We start from the raw sequence: 11,489 nt of genomic DNA on the forward strand, positions 1-11,489 counted from the left end.
CTATGAAGCTGTAATGCCAGTGAGATGGAAAAGCAATCTGATAGCTCTTAAACTGCTCTTTCTTCCAGACGGTGCCTGGGGCACCAGCTGTTGTAGATGGGAGTTTTCAAGGCCCAATTAATTTCTCAGAAGAATCTCCTTAGACCCCTAAAAAAGTGATATCAAAACCTGGGATAAGCAAAAGAGTTTGAAATGGACCTGACATAACTATGTGTTAGGTGCATCTTTATTTGAACAGAAGTATAAATCAATCTAAATTTTTACAGTCAGCATCTGAGGAAGGTGACAGTGCACCCACAGACCTCATTGCTGCACATTCCCCTTGACTCACCAGACTCACCAGTTGCAGTGTGGTCCCCTGCTTTTTTTTTCCTTTGCATTTTTTTTTCATCCTATTATATCCTGACCCCTCATTCAGCAATTGTTTTGATTCATGCTGAGGACAGTTTTACTCACTCCCTTTGGATTTTCACTTGCTAATGCAAAAGCATCTCAAAATATCACCTTCCCAAGTTATTAAATCCAGGGTTTGATGATGCTTACTGGGCTTAGTGGAAGTATCAAACCAGCAAAGAAAGACCAAGAAATGAAAGAGCACCATGTAAATATTGACAGATTGTTTTCATGACTAAGCTATGATTATCCTTCATTAATTTGTCTATGCTTTCAGAAAGGGAGGAAATTGCTGAAAAGCATAGTAGTATTTTTTACAACAGACAACTGTGTACTGTGATTGTTGAAACTTCTATTCAAGAAATCCCTCAGAATGAAAACAAAATCAGAAAAAATCCCCACTCTGTCTTACAGAGAGGCAGGTCTTGCATGCTTAAAAGTAACACCAGCATGTTCTGTCTGCATCTGTAATTTGAGATTAAATACACTGTGGATAAGGTTAAAAAAAAATCTTTTCTAACCATTTACCAGGCATTTATGCAGTATATTGTTTCCTTTTTGACAGGTAAATTACTAGTAATAAAGCTCTGTAACTCAGCCGTGGCTGTGTCTGTCCTCTAACATGGCTGTGCAACTGCATCACCTGCTCTGAGCTGCACCAGCATAGCGAGGGCAGAATCTGGGCCTGTAACATTTAGTTAATCACACCGTGTGCCATTAGCAGAGCTGATACCTTTCTACCCCCTCCCTTAGCTTGGTGCTGGAGAAATAAAGCAACTCAAACTAGCCAATTGCTGCAATTCTGAAAACAGATTTTCTGTGCAAGAAGTTGCCATCTGCACAATCATCCTTTTCCTCTTCAAGCAGCAAACAACCAGAAGGTACCAAGCCCCCTCTCTGTGTTGCAGAGGGAAGAATCCCAGACATGGCTTTGGTAGCTGTGCCCTGCTGGCTTTTTTAACCCATTGAAGTATTTTCTAAAGATGCTCTTCTTTCCATGTGCTTGGCTGGTGTTATGGTGACCATGAGTGAGTATATCAAGTTACTGGTATGGGAGTAGCCCTTCCAGGAAGCCAGAGGGCATGTTCAGTGCAAACTGTTTTTAGAAGCCTAAACAGGCACAGCTCTAAGTTGGGTGCCTGGTAAGTTAATAAAAGGACTAAACATTACTTCTCCTACCTCTTGCATGTGGACAGAACGCAGCCTTTATCTGAGACAAGCCTTTCTCCTGGATTGATATGACATTTGGGTAATTGGCCCTTACAACATCGTGTAAATAGCAATATTCTAAAACTGGGGTTAGACAGTTGGATTTTTGAGCTTGGGTTCTGCTAGAATTCGACTTTTTAAAAACTGAAAGGGGAGAAACTAAGATAAGCAAATGAAGAAATTCCCCAACATGGGAAATTTGTATGAACAAAATGTGATCAACTCATTCTAGGGTTTGAAGTGAATGAGCAGAGTGAAAGCTGCCTCTACTTCCCTTCTTCCTGATGCTTTCCTTGCTTCATGAAGGAAAGAAAATTATCTGTCTCAGGAACATCAAGTTAGGAAGGTGACCTGCCAATTTATTAATTTTACTCTTTGCGTGGTGGTATAAAACATCCAGATGCAAAGTGCTCTGGTTTGTAAACAGAGCTGCTCTTCTAGAGGCTGTTCACATTAAACTGCTGAAAAACCATGAGCACCATCCCAAATAGTAAAGTCTGGGATTTTATTACTTATAAGCCCTCCACTTTCCTTCTATTCCCAGATTATACCAGTTGTAAAATGGCATCTTTTATGTAAATTTCCGTAATTTCACACATTATATTTATTAAAAAGCTGTTTAAATACGAGTCATCTCTTGGGTTCATTTCAAAACAGCAGAGGATGTGAAGTGTGCTCTCTTGTACTGAGGTTCATACCTTAGTTTCTTTTTCTTTTGAATTATTAGAGCAATGTTAGAAACATGACTGTGGGAACAGCTGTTTTTTGGCTGTACGTGGTATTGATTTGTAAGAGTAGTGATACTGTAACTGTTTAGCTAATTAAGACATTGATAAAGCATCTTGATAAAGGATGCCATTCTTCTCCTATCTAAACTTGATACTGGGTTTTTTGCTAGGTTGAGCATCCAACCCAAACACTTTGGTTAAGCCCACAAAGATGCCTGTGGGTACTGAGAAGGCTGTAACCACCAGTGCTAACTCAGTCACTGCCATGTCATCTGACATGGAAACTGCAAACCAGCCTTTCCCTCCCACCCCCATTCACATGTTGTTATCTGCCCATGGACCAGGTTCCCTCAACAGCTCTCTGGCTTCATCCCTCTCTCAGTGGGGACCTCTCTTGACAGCCCAATTATGTCTCTGAGCTACATCCAGTGTCTAGATAGGATAAGTGTAAGATTTCAGCTAGATGGAATTTTGAACAACATTTTCTTTTCAACATTCTTGGCTCCAACCCCACAGAAGATTGCTTCAGCCCTACAGAGCAAAGTCCCATCCTTCAGGGAGCTGAGCCAGTTGCCTTACTTTGCCTTCAGTGTAATTTTTCTGTATGTTCCACAGAGCAGGCATTCCACCCGGGGCTGCTGTTGTGCACCTGGGATCTGAATGTGCTGCTGACATCAGGACCACACAGTGCCTTACAAAGGCAGATGAAGGCATTAGGAATCTGGACCTCTGTACGTATCATAAATAAACAAATCTTTCTTTTCTTATATTTCACCCTGATAAGAGAAGATAATGTCTGTGCTTCAGCTCTATGCTGGTGAGTAAAACTCTGTGTGAAGCTCATAAATTCATGCAAATAGATTATATTACTTTTTCCCACCTTGATTCAGATTATAAATTAATGAGATTTAGTCCACCACTCCTTACTGAGGAATTCTGCAATCACATATTCATGCTGAGGAAAACTTCTCAGTGAGATTGTTTGCAGGATAAGTCTTTGCCAGCTATTGGAATTACGATCATTGCAGACACTAACATTTTCCTGCTGCTTATCAAATGCATCACAAATCTGCCTAGTATCTTTGTTAATTATTTAAAGTGTAGCAGGCAAAGATTATATTCTTAGAATTATAACTGGAAGAATTTATGATCTCTTATGAAATGAAAGTGATTTTGATACTTGAGCAGCACTGGGAGGAACTGCCAGTGTGAAAAGTCAAACCAGACCTGTGTATGTAATATTCTTGTCTCGCAGAAAGTAGTGGGGGTAATATGTGAAAGTGAGTTGTTCACAAATCGGGATCCTTAGGAGCTCTCTAGATGACTTTTCCTGCACTTTTTGATATTCTGCAAAAAGAAACCTCCTCTTTCCCCTTCTTGAGCCTTTTTATGACACAAAGTGTGCACACAAAGCCACGTGTGTAACAGCTCACACTGGGTGTTCAGCAAAGGATGTAGAGTAGGATCAGGTACCAAACAAAGGTTCCAGTCATGATGGTGGTTCCAACTACAAATCTCAGTGCAAAATAATTATAATCGTTAAAGCAAAGGTATTCTTAAAACTCTTTCCACAGTTAAAGGCTGATTTATCTTTCCACACTACAGTGAGATGAATACCACACAAAGCCTTTGCATTGCCTTCACTCACAGCTTAACTGGAACCACAAAGTTTTCATAATGAAGTGTACAGCCTGCAGAAGATTTGTATTCCTCCTGTATGTGTATGTTGTCCCAGGCTGTGCTGCTTTCCCAAAGTGTGCACTGACAAGCTCCTCAGTATGTTTATTACTGTACAGCACTGTAAGCCAACTGATGTTTATTATTGGCTGTGCAATAGGTCAGTCCAGAGTCTCATCACAAGGCACGTTCTCCAGGGCTGTGCCTGGAAGGCACTGTCCCTTATGGATCAGCTCAGCAGGGAGAAGAACCTGCATATTCATAGGGGAGTGCTGAGCTCCCACCTCGGCCTCAGGGGAGAGCAGGTAAAGTGACAACTCCTGTCCCTGTATTCCCCAAACACAACCACCCTTGATTTTTACCTGGCCTTTTTCCAGGGCTCTGGGATAGAGGAAACCCTCATGTCCTGCTTCACTCCATACAGCTGCATGAAGGTCAGCTGCAATTACTGGTATGTGTATTGTGTGGAAGAATTAAGTCTGTGTAACATCATGAATATGTGTGTATTATACCTGTTGTGTTTACAGAGCAAAGATGCACCCATAAATACATGCACCAGACTGCTCTGTGCGTGGAAGACAGATGGTATTTATTCTATATTAATTAATTTTGCATGCAGAATTTCCTCCCTCTTTAAATATCTTGAGCATCCTTTTTCAGAATCTAAATATATACATACAGATTCTTTTTGCTTTGACAACTGATTGATGTATTTTATCTCCAGTCAACATAGGTGGCCTTGGTTGTTCTTATAAGTGCTATCTTGTGTATCTTCAATCTAAACGTCATTATTATATTTCTTCTTTCAACTTAAATCAAGTTAATCAATTGATTTAATCAATTTAAAGATGGAAAGCAAACAGTGGTGCAAACCTTCCTGAAATTTGGAGAGTTAATAGGTCACATTTGACAGGATTTGGGTTTGCAGGTGTTGGCTTCACTGGCCATCACCTTTTTTAATAGTTTGTTTTTTCTCGGTCACTTCTTTCAGAATAATATTACACATAAGGATGAAATGCAGCCACTGCTGAGATTTTACTGTTCATTGTAACTTGTTCACAAATACTGCTTGAGACCCATGATCTTTGCCATTGTAGTTTTACGCTGGAACATTTCTGCCTTACTACAGCCACACATAGACATGGCTAAAAACAAAAAAGCAACAGCACCATCATGGATATTCAAACCCCATTGCTTTAAGGGATACTCTAAAGGAAACTAGGCCAAAAACTTGACCTATTTTAAAAGACATGGCAATCTGTTCTTTTAAAAAATCTTTCACACTTCATTGAGTCCTTCTCTCTCTCTCCTATACCATGAAAAATATTGTACAGTAGCAAGATTCAGAATTCTTCTCTCTGTACTGTTACCCATACAAATATTGCAAGCTGAAATCTGCAGTTTAACAAATTTATTTTTCTCCGTCACTGATCTTGAGAAAGAAATAATCTTAAAAATTACCAAATGCATAAATTGAACTAATTAGGTGTAGCTAACTAATATTGCTACATCACTGCACTTTCTCCCCAGTGTTAGCTGCAGTGCATCCATTTGGCAACCAAGAGGTCTTAGGATCCATGAAGGATTTTTGCTTCTAGGGACTTCCATGTTTTGAATTTGAGAACCAGAAGCAGTGAGCCACATTTCTCAGTTATTTTGCTGTTTGAAATCTGGCTGTGAAACTCTGTTTACTTTGTGTTGGACTCCCGCCAGAGGAGGCCTGGTTTCAGCAGATGGTGGTGGAGCGGAGGCCAGACGCTTCCTGCTGCGTCCTGATGAGGCACTGATAGCACTGCTCCCAGGCACCCAGGCTGGAGGGGCAGGCACTGCTGCCACAAAGGTTGTCAAGAGTCCATGGAGCAGCCGTTGGGGCAAAAGCCTTTGTGGAAAAGAGGGTCCTGAAGCGGTGCTCAGAGGTGGTGGAGCTGCCAGCCAGAAGATGAGCAGGGGAAGGACTGGAGTTTTGACCAAGAGGAACTGAAGGGTTTAAAGCCACATGGGCACAAACCATTAGTGAGGAGATGTGATTCAGGGTGGTGTTGGGTCATGGGTTGGACTCGATGATCTCAGAGGTCTTTTCCAACCTGGTTGATTCTGTGATTCTGTGATTGCTTTGGTCTTTGACAGCACACCCCACTGTCTTGTGAGGGATAGAGAGTTGAAAGAAGACAAAATGGAAGGCTATAGCATCATACTGTTGTGTGTATTCACCTGTCTGCTCTACAGTCACCATGTGCAGGTAGCATTTTCCTTTCCCCCATTTCTGGGGGCAACTTCTCTGAGAACAAAAATCCTTAATGTGTCCTCAGGCTGGTGTTTGATCTTTCAAGATGCTGCCTGCTCCCAAGATGGGAATCAAAGGGCAATGCCACAGTCGCAAGCGCTTGTGGATCGCTGCTGCCTCACCAATTTGCATGCAGGAGAAAATGCAAACAAATTTCTCAGGAGGCTCTATGACTTGGAAATCTTCCAGAATTCCTTCAGGCAGCAGTAAGATTAAGGACACCCATGGTTTTTCTGGGGATCCAGAACTTGGACCAATGTAGCTAAAATTCATGGTTCCTCTGCCTTGTGGCTCTGTGTTTGGGAATTTGGTGCTCTCCCACCCCCTGCTATCAGATACTTGGAGCCACTGCATTACCATGTCAGGCTTATTTGGGTCATGATTTTGTGCAGGTGGCAAAGCCTCTGTGAACTGCAGCTGGCCCCTTCCTTGCATTCAAGCCATTCTACAGGTAGGCAGTGTTGGATTCTGAATGCTTGTGCCTTTCCACTTTACTACCGGATCTCAAAAGGGAAAAGAATCACAAGAAGACCAAAGGGTTGATTGCTTTGTTACATGACACTTGCATGTATTTCTCCCTCTTTGGCCATGATTCTGTCAGAATCTCCCCAAAACCAAGTCTCTGAGTCAGTACAAGATACAACTGACAAGGTCAGGCATCTGCATAGGGGTCTGACTGTAAATATTTTCCCCCCTAGCTTCTACCTGCAGGAGCATCAAATATTCAACAGCCCTGAAAACTCAAGGATGTCTCTGTTTAAAACCTCATTCAGTCAAGTACCAAACTTTGGTATTTCTTTCAGTGACAGCCCTTCCTTCCTATTCATCAGACTCATACAGGACAGTCTGAATCACCACTTTCATGACCCACTGTCTCCTTCTAAGTAGGTTTCTTAGGCTCTAGTAGTTGGTGCCTTTTTCTACCTTATTGACTTCTTCCAGCTTGAGGACAAGCATGCAGTATCTAGGAACATGATACTCCATTTTTTCAAGCTCAGCAGCTGAGCCCATTCAACATTACTTTGAGACGAAGATTTACTGTGCTGTACAGAGAAGGCAGTCTACAGAAATGAAGTTTCAAACTATCTGTATCATCAAAGAACATGGATGGACCTTGGGAATTTAATCTGGTTATCATGACTTATGGAATGCAAATGACCTGTGTCTTACCCCAACAAAATTCCATTCTCCTCATCTGACCAGGCATGGTGAGCTGTAGCCAGGATGGGAGCCTGGGCCATTGCTGTCTTGCACCTGATGATCATCCCCATCTGCCCAGAGAAAGGGCTGCACACCTCTCCATTAGCACCCTAAAACTGCCATGCAAGTTGGGTGGCAAAGCAGAGAACTGGAGCTGTGGTTGCCAAGAAGACTGTTTCTGTCACTAGTTAGAGTGATGGTTAATGCTCTTTCTTTGCTGGAGAAGGACTCGTGATAATGGGGCCTACCTCAGACTTCCCTGGCAGTTTTTTAACATTTCTTGTTATTTGCCAGGTGGCCACACTGCCCACCACACAACCTTCCGCCCGCTCCAAACAGATGTTGCCAGACCCAGCAGAGCTTGGCAAATTTCTGGTCAAGCAGGTTTTCATTATGCTTAAAGTAGCCCCTTCTCACTGCCCAGTTTCTCCTGTCAGTTGGGATGATGTGAGTTTGAAGGTTTCCCAGGTAAACTGCCCTTTTTTTTTTTTTTTTAAAGAATTGAAACCATAAAAGCTGAGGTATTCATTAAAATTTGTTGGGTGAATTACTAGTTATTGCACTTTCATTTTACAGGTGCTACACATGAATGGAGATAAAAAAACAAAGAGAACCAGAGGGAAATATCTTGGTCATAGCTCAGGATACACAGAGACAGACATCCCTAGGGAATGAGAGTTGCAAAAAGGCATCAAAATGGAGTTCACTGAACTGCCTTTTAAAGCTTTTGGAAGTGTCTTTTTTTAGCAAGCCTTTAAAGTCAATTATCCTCACAGAATGTGTTTCATGTTTGTCTTGAGGATAAAGACAGTGAGATTTCATTATTTATCTGCCTCATACCTCAGCTTGGCCTCTGAGCGTGCAGGTCCCTGGCCCTGTGCTAGACAAGAGGCAGCAGATGCCTCTCCATTGACAGGAGAGCGGGAAAAGCACCTTCCCCTCAGTGCTGGCTGCGAGCTGGAGAAAGGGCAGCGAGGCATTCCTCCTTGGAAGCAGGAGACACCGTATTCCCCGACTGTCAGGCACAATTCATAATGGAAGAAAAAACCAAAACAAAGCCAACGCTAAAGTACAGTAGGGAAAATCCTGGAAAATAGGTTAGACAGTATTTAAGCGCAACTTCTTCCCCGCAAAGAGGGCTTGTGTGAGATCCCAAGCTCCAGAAATGGAGGAAAAACGAACACAGTTTTTAGAATTGACCTGGCAAAATGGAGTTGGCTCCCGCCTGTCATAGGACAACACAGTGGACATTGTCCTCGTGCAGGCAGCCGGGCCTTTCTTTCCCCAAAACAGCTCTTCCATTCTGTTGAAGATCATCCTCGAAGGAATGTATCTGTCCGGCACAGGAGACTTCCAGTGCTTTTGAGTTAGAAAAGACAGGAATTTTAGCACTAATGCAGCAACATCAGTTTCTAGACGTGTGCAATCTGTCTGCAGAAGGGGAGAGGAAGCCCCCAACCTACCTGCTCTGAGCTCAGCTGCCGCACTATTCAGTAAGGACAAGACATTTGGAAAATGGGAAAGAACGAGAAAGATCCCGGTCCTGCCAATACTGGTCACGTTTCTGACATGCTTAAACTTTCACACATGCCTTCATTTAGAGTAATGGGACTTAAAATTAACTCCTGTGTATTACTTTAGGTGTGTTTCTTATACACTACTGACAAGGAGCTCAATCCCTGCATCAAATGAAGGTTTTCAGAGCCAAGAGGTACAAGAACTGCAGCAGGGTCCTTGAATGATATTCCTTGGATGATATTCCCCGGAGATGTCCACTCTGTCCATCTGAGTTCAGGTTCATCTCATAGCTGTTAAATAATTCCCCTCAGTATCTTCAAGTCAGTTCCTTCAGCACTAGTTCTCTGTTTACACAGTAATTCTGGATCTGTTTGTTCTTTGCTGGAGTTATGTATGATCACATAAACTGCATATAAGTTGCCACCTTTTTTGCCCATTTTGCACAGGTGCAGAAACTACAAAACAAGGCAAGTTCAGGTGGTTGTGTAGGAGTCAGCCAATGTGGCCTCCATTTATGGGCCTGCCTACTGCATAAAGGGAATTACAGAGCATGGGCTTCTGTGCTGTAGTTAAACACAACACAGCCCCATTTCTTCCAAGTATCAGGCTGTGAAAAAAATGTTAAACTTTACTGCTACGCCTGAGAAGGAAATCTCTTCTTTAGACAAAATGGGACCCCGATCTCATTTGAGGCCTTTGTGGCCTCAAACTGTAAGGAACAATCTTACAGTTGAAGGGCTTCACAACCAAAAGGCACAGAAAAAAAGTTTTTTTTTTTTTAAAGAAGATGGATTGATGATGAGATGTGGGAGCACAGACGTAGCTTCTGAGGCCCACGGACCACTTTCACCACAAAAATGCAACCTGGGAGTCTGGCCCTCTTGTTTAATCTCTCTCAGTTTAATTCCATTCTGCCCTAAAACACCTGGTGTGATTTCAGGGCGGCAACCCTCTGGTGCCAGCCCGGCATGGCATGGCAGATATTGCAGAAGAGAAGTCACTAATTAATTTTTTTATTTTGTCCTATGATGCCCACACAGCTGTAAATAAACATGATTACAAGCTGACATGGCTGGGAACTAAATTCATGAGGAACTAAATAATAAACTGGTCTTCCAGCTGCTGGTTTAGACTGCAAGCAACACTGAAATTATGCGTATTTTTGCCATGTATTGTAGCAGCCTATGATCCTGCAAACAGGATGCATATCTGTTGAACTTTATTCTGATGTGTAGGGCCAGCGATTTCAATCTAGGACTGACAGATATTCAGAATGCTGTAATGGCTCTGCAGGTTAAGTTTTGGCCAGGCAGATGTGACAGGGTCCAACGAAAGATCTCAACAGAGGCAACCCTGCCTGTGTTAATACAATTGATAATAAGTGGAAGTTGCCACAAAACTAGAAAATATCACCCAGGACATTCGCCTTTGTCCCGTGCCAGTTTACCTGCATACTGATGTAGTTTTCTTGCAAAAAGCAAAGCAGTTCGGGATTTTAAATTGTTGTCGGACTGGGTAGTTGACAGTTTACTTCTAATTACAATTTTTACTTGTATTTTTCTCTTCTTTATTTTTTGGATGACCTTCAGAAATTTCCAATCGATGTTAAAAAATGTTTTTAATAAGAGGGAGGAACAAAAGAGCTTATTTTTTGTGGATCTGATGAGAGGTTTTATAAGGGGAAGATCACCGTCATTGTCATCGCTATTAACGTTCTGATTTTGGAGCAGTGGAAACGTAAGCAAAGATTTATTTTTGAAAGGCCTCGCTTTGGTTGATGACAAAATACTCACCTCCTAAATTTAGCAATGCTGTGTCTCCATGTGTATATTTACATTATTAGTCACCTTTAGGCCCACGTTTTCTGTGATCAGCACAGGCTTGGAAGTCACTCCATCCTCGTGTACCACTGTCAGAGAGGGTATCTGGGTGTCCTTGCCCCTGCCCAGTGGGCTGAAGCTGTGAATTCCAGTGGGAACACTACCAGAACTGGAGTGACTGGGAAAAGAGGGGCAACACAGCGGCAGCTTGGGCTGTCTTTGTTACCATGACCATGGTGGGAAAAGAAACAATAACCATAGAATATCCAGAGTTGGAAGGGAACCACATGGATCATTCAGTCCAACTCCTAATCATGACTATAATAACATCCACCTTGTATCATAGTCCCCGAATTTGGTTCTTTATTCCCCCATTACCCCAGGTTTTGCAGTTCCCCTGGCTTTTTCAGGAAAAGCCGCGATGCCAGGAGCCAAAATAGAGCTTGTGCCTGTAGTTCACAGAATACAGTTGTGGTACCTGAGCATCTTAAATTTTGGGGAAAACGCTGATCACAGGAAGGTGGTGGGTAAAGGCCGGCGGCACTGATGGCAGCCCGGCCCCATTCGTGTGCGGGGGACGCACGGGCAGGCTGAGGGCACACACGGCCCGGCCTGGGCTCCCCCAGGGACACGGCAGGCACTTGTTATTTTGTTATCAGC

This window comes from Neopelma chrysocephalum, unplaced genomic scaffold (genome assembly GCF_003984885.1).
Source record: "Neopelma chrysocephalum unplaced genomic scaffold, ASM398488v2 Primary Assembly neopelma1_75, whole genome shotgun sequence".
In the NCBI taxonomy this organism is placed as follows: Eukaryota; Metazoa; Chordata; class Aves; order Passeriformes; family Pipridae; genus Neopelma; species Neopelma chrysocephalum.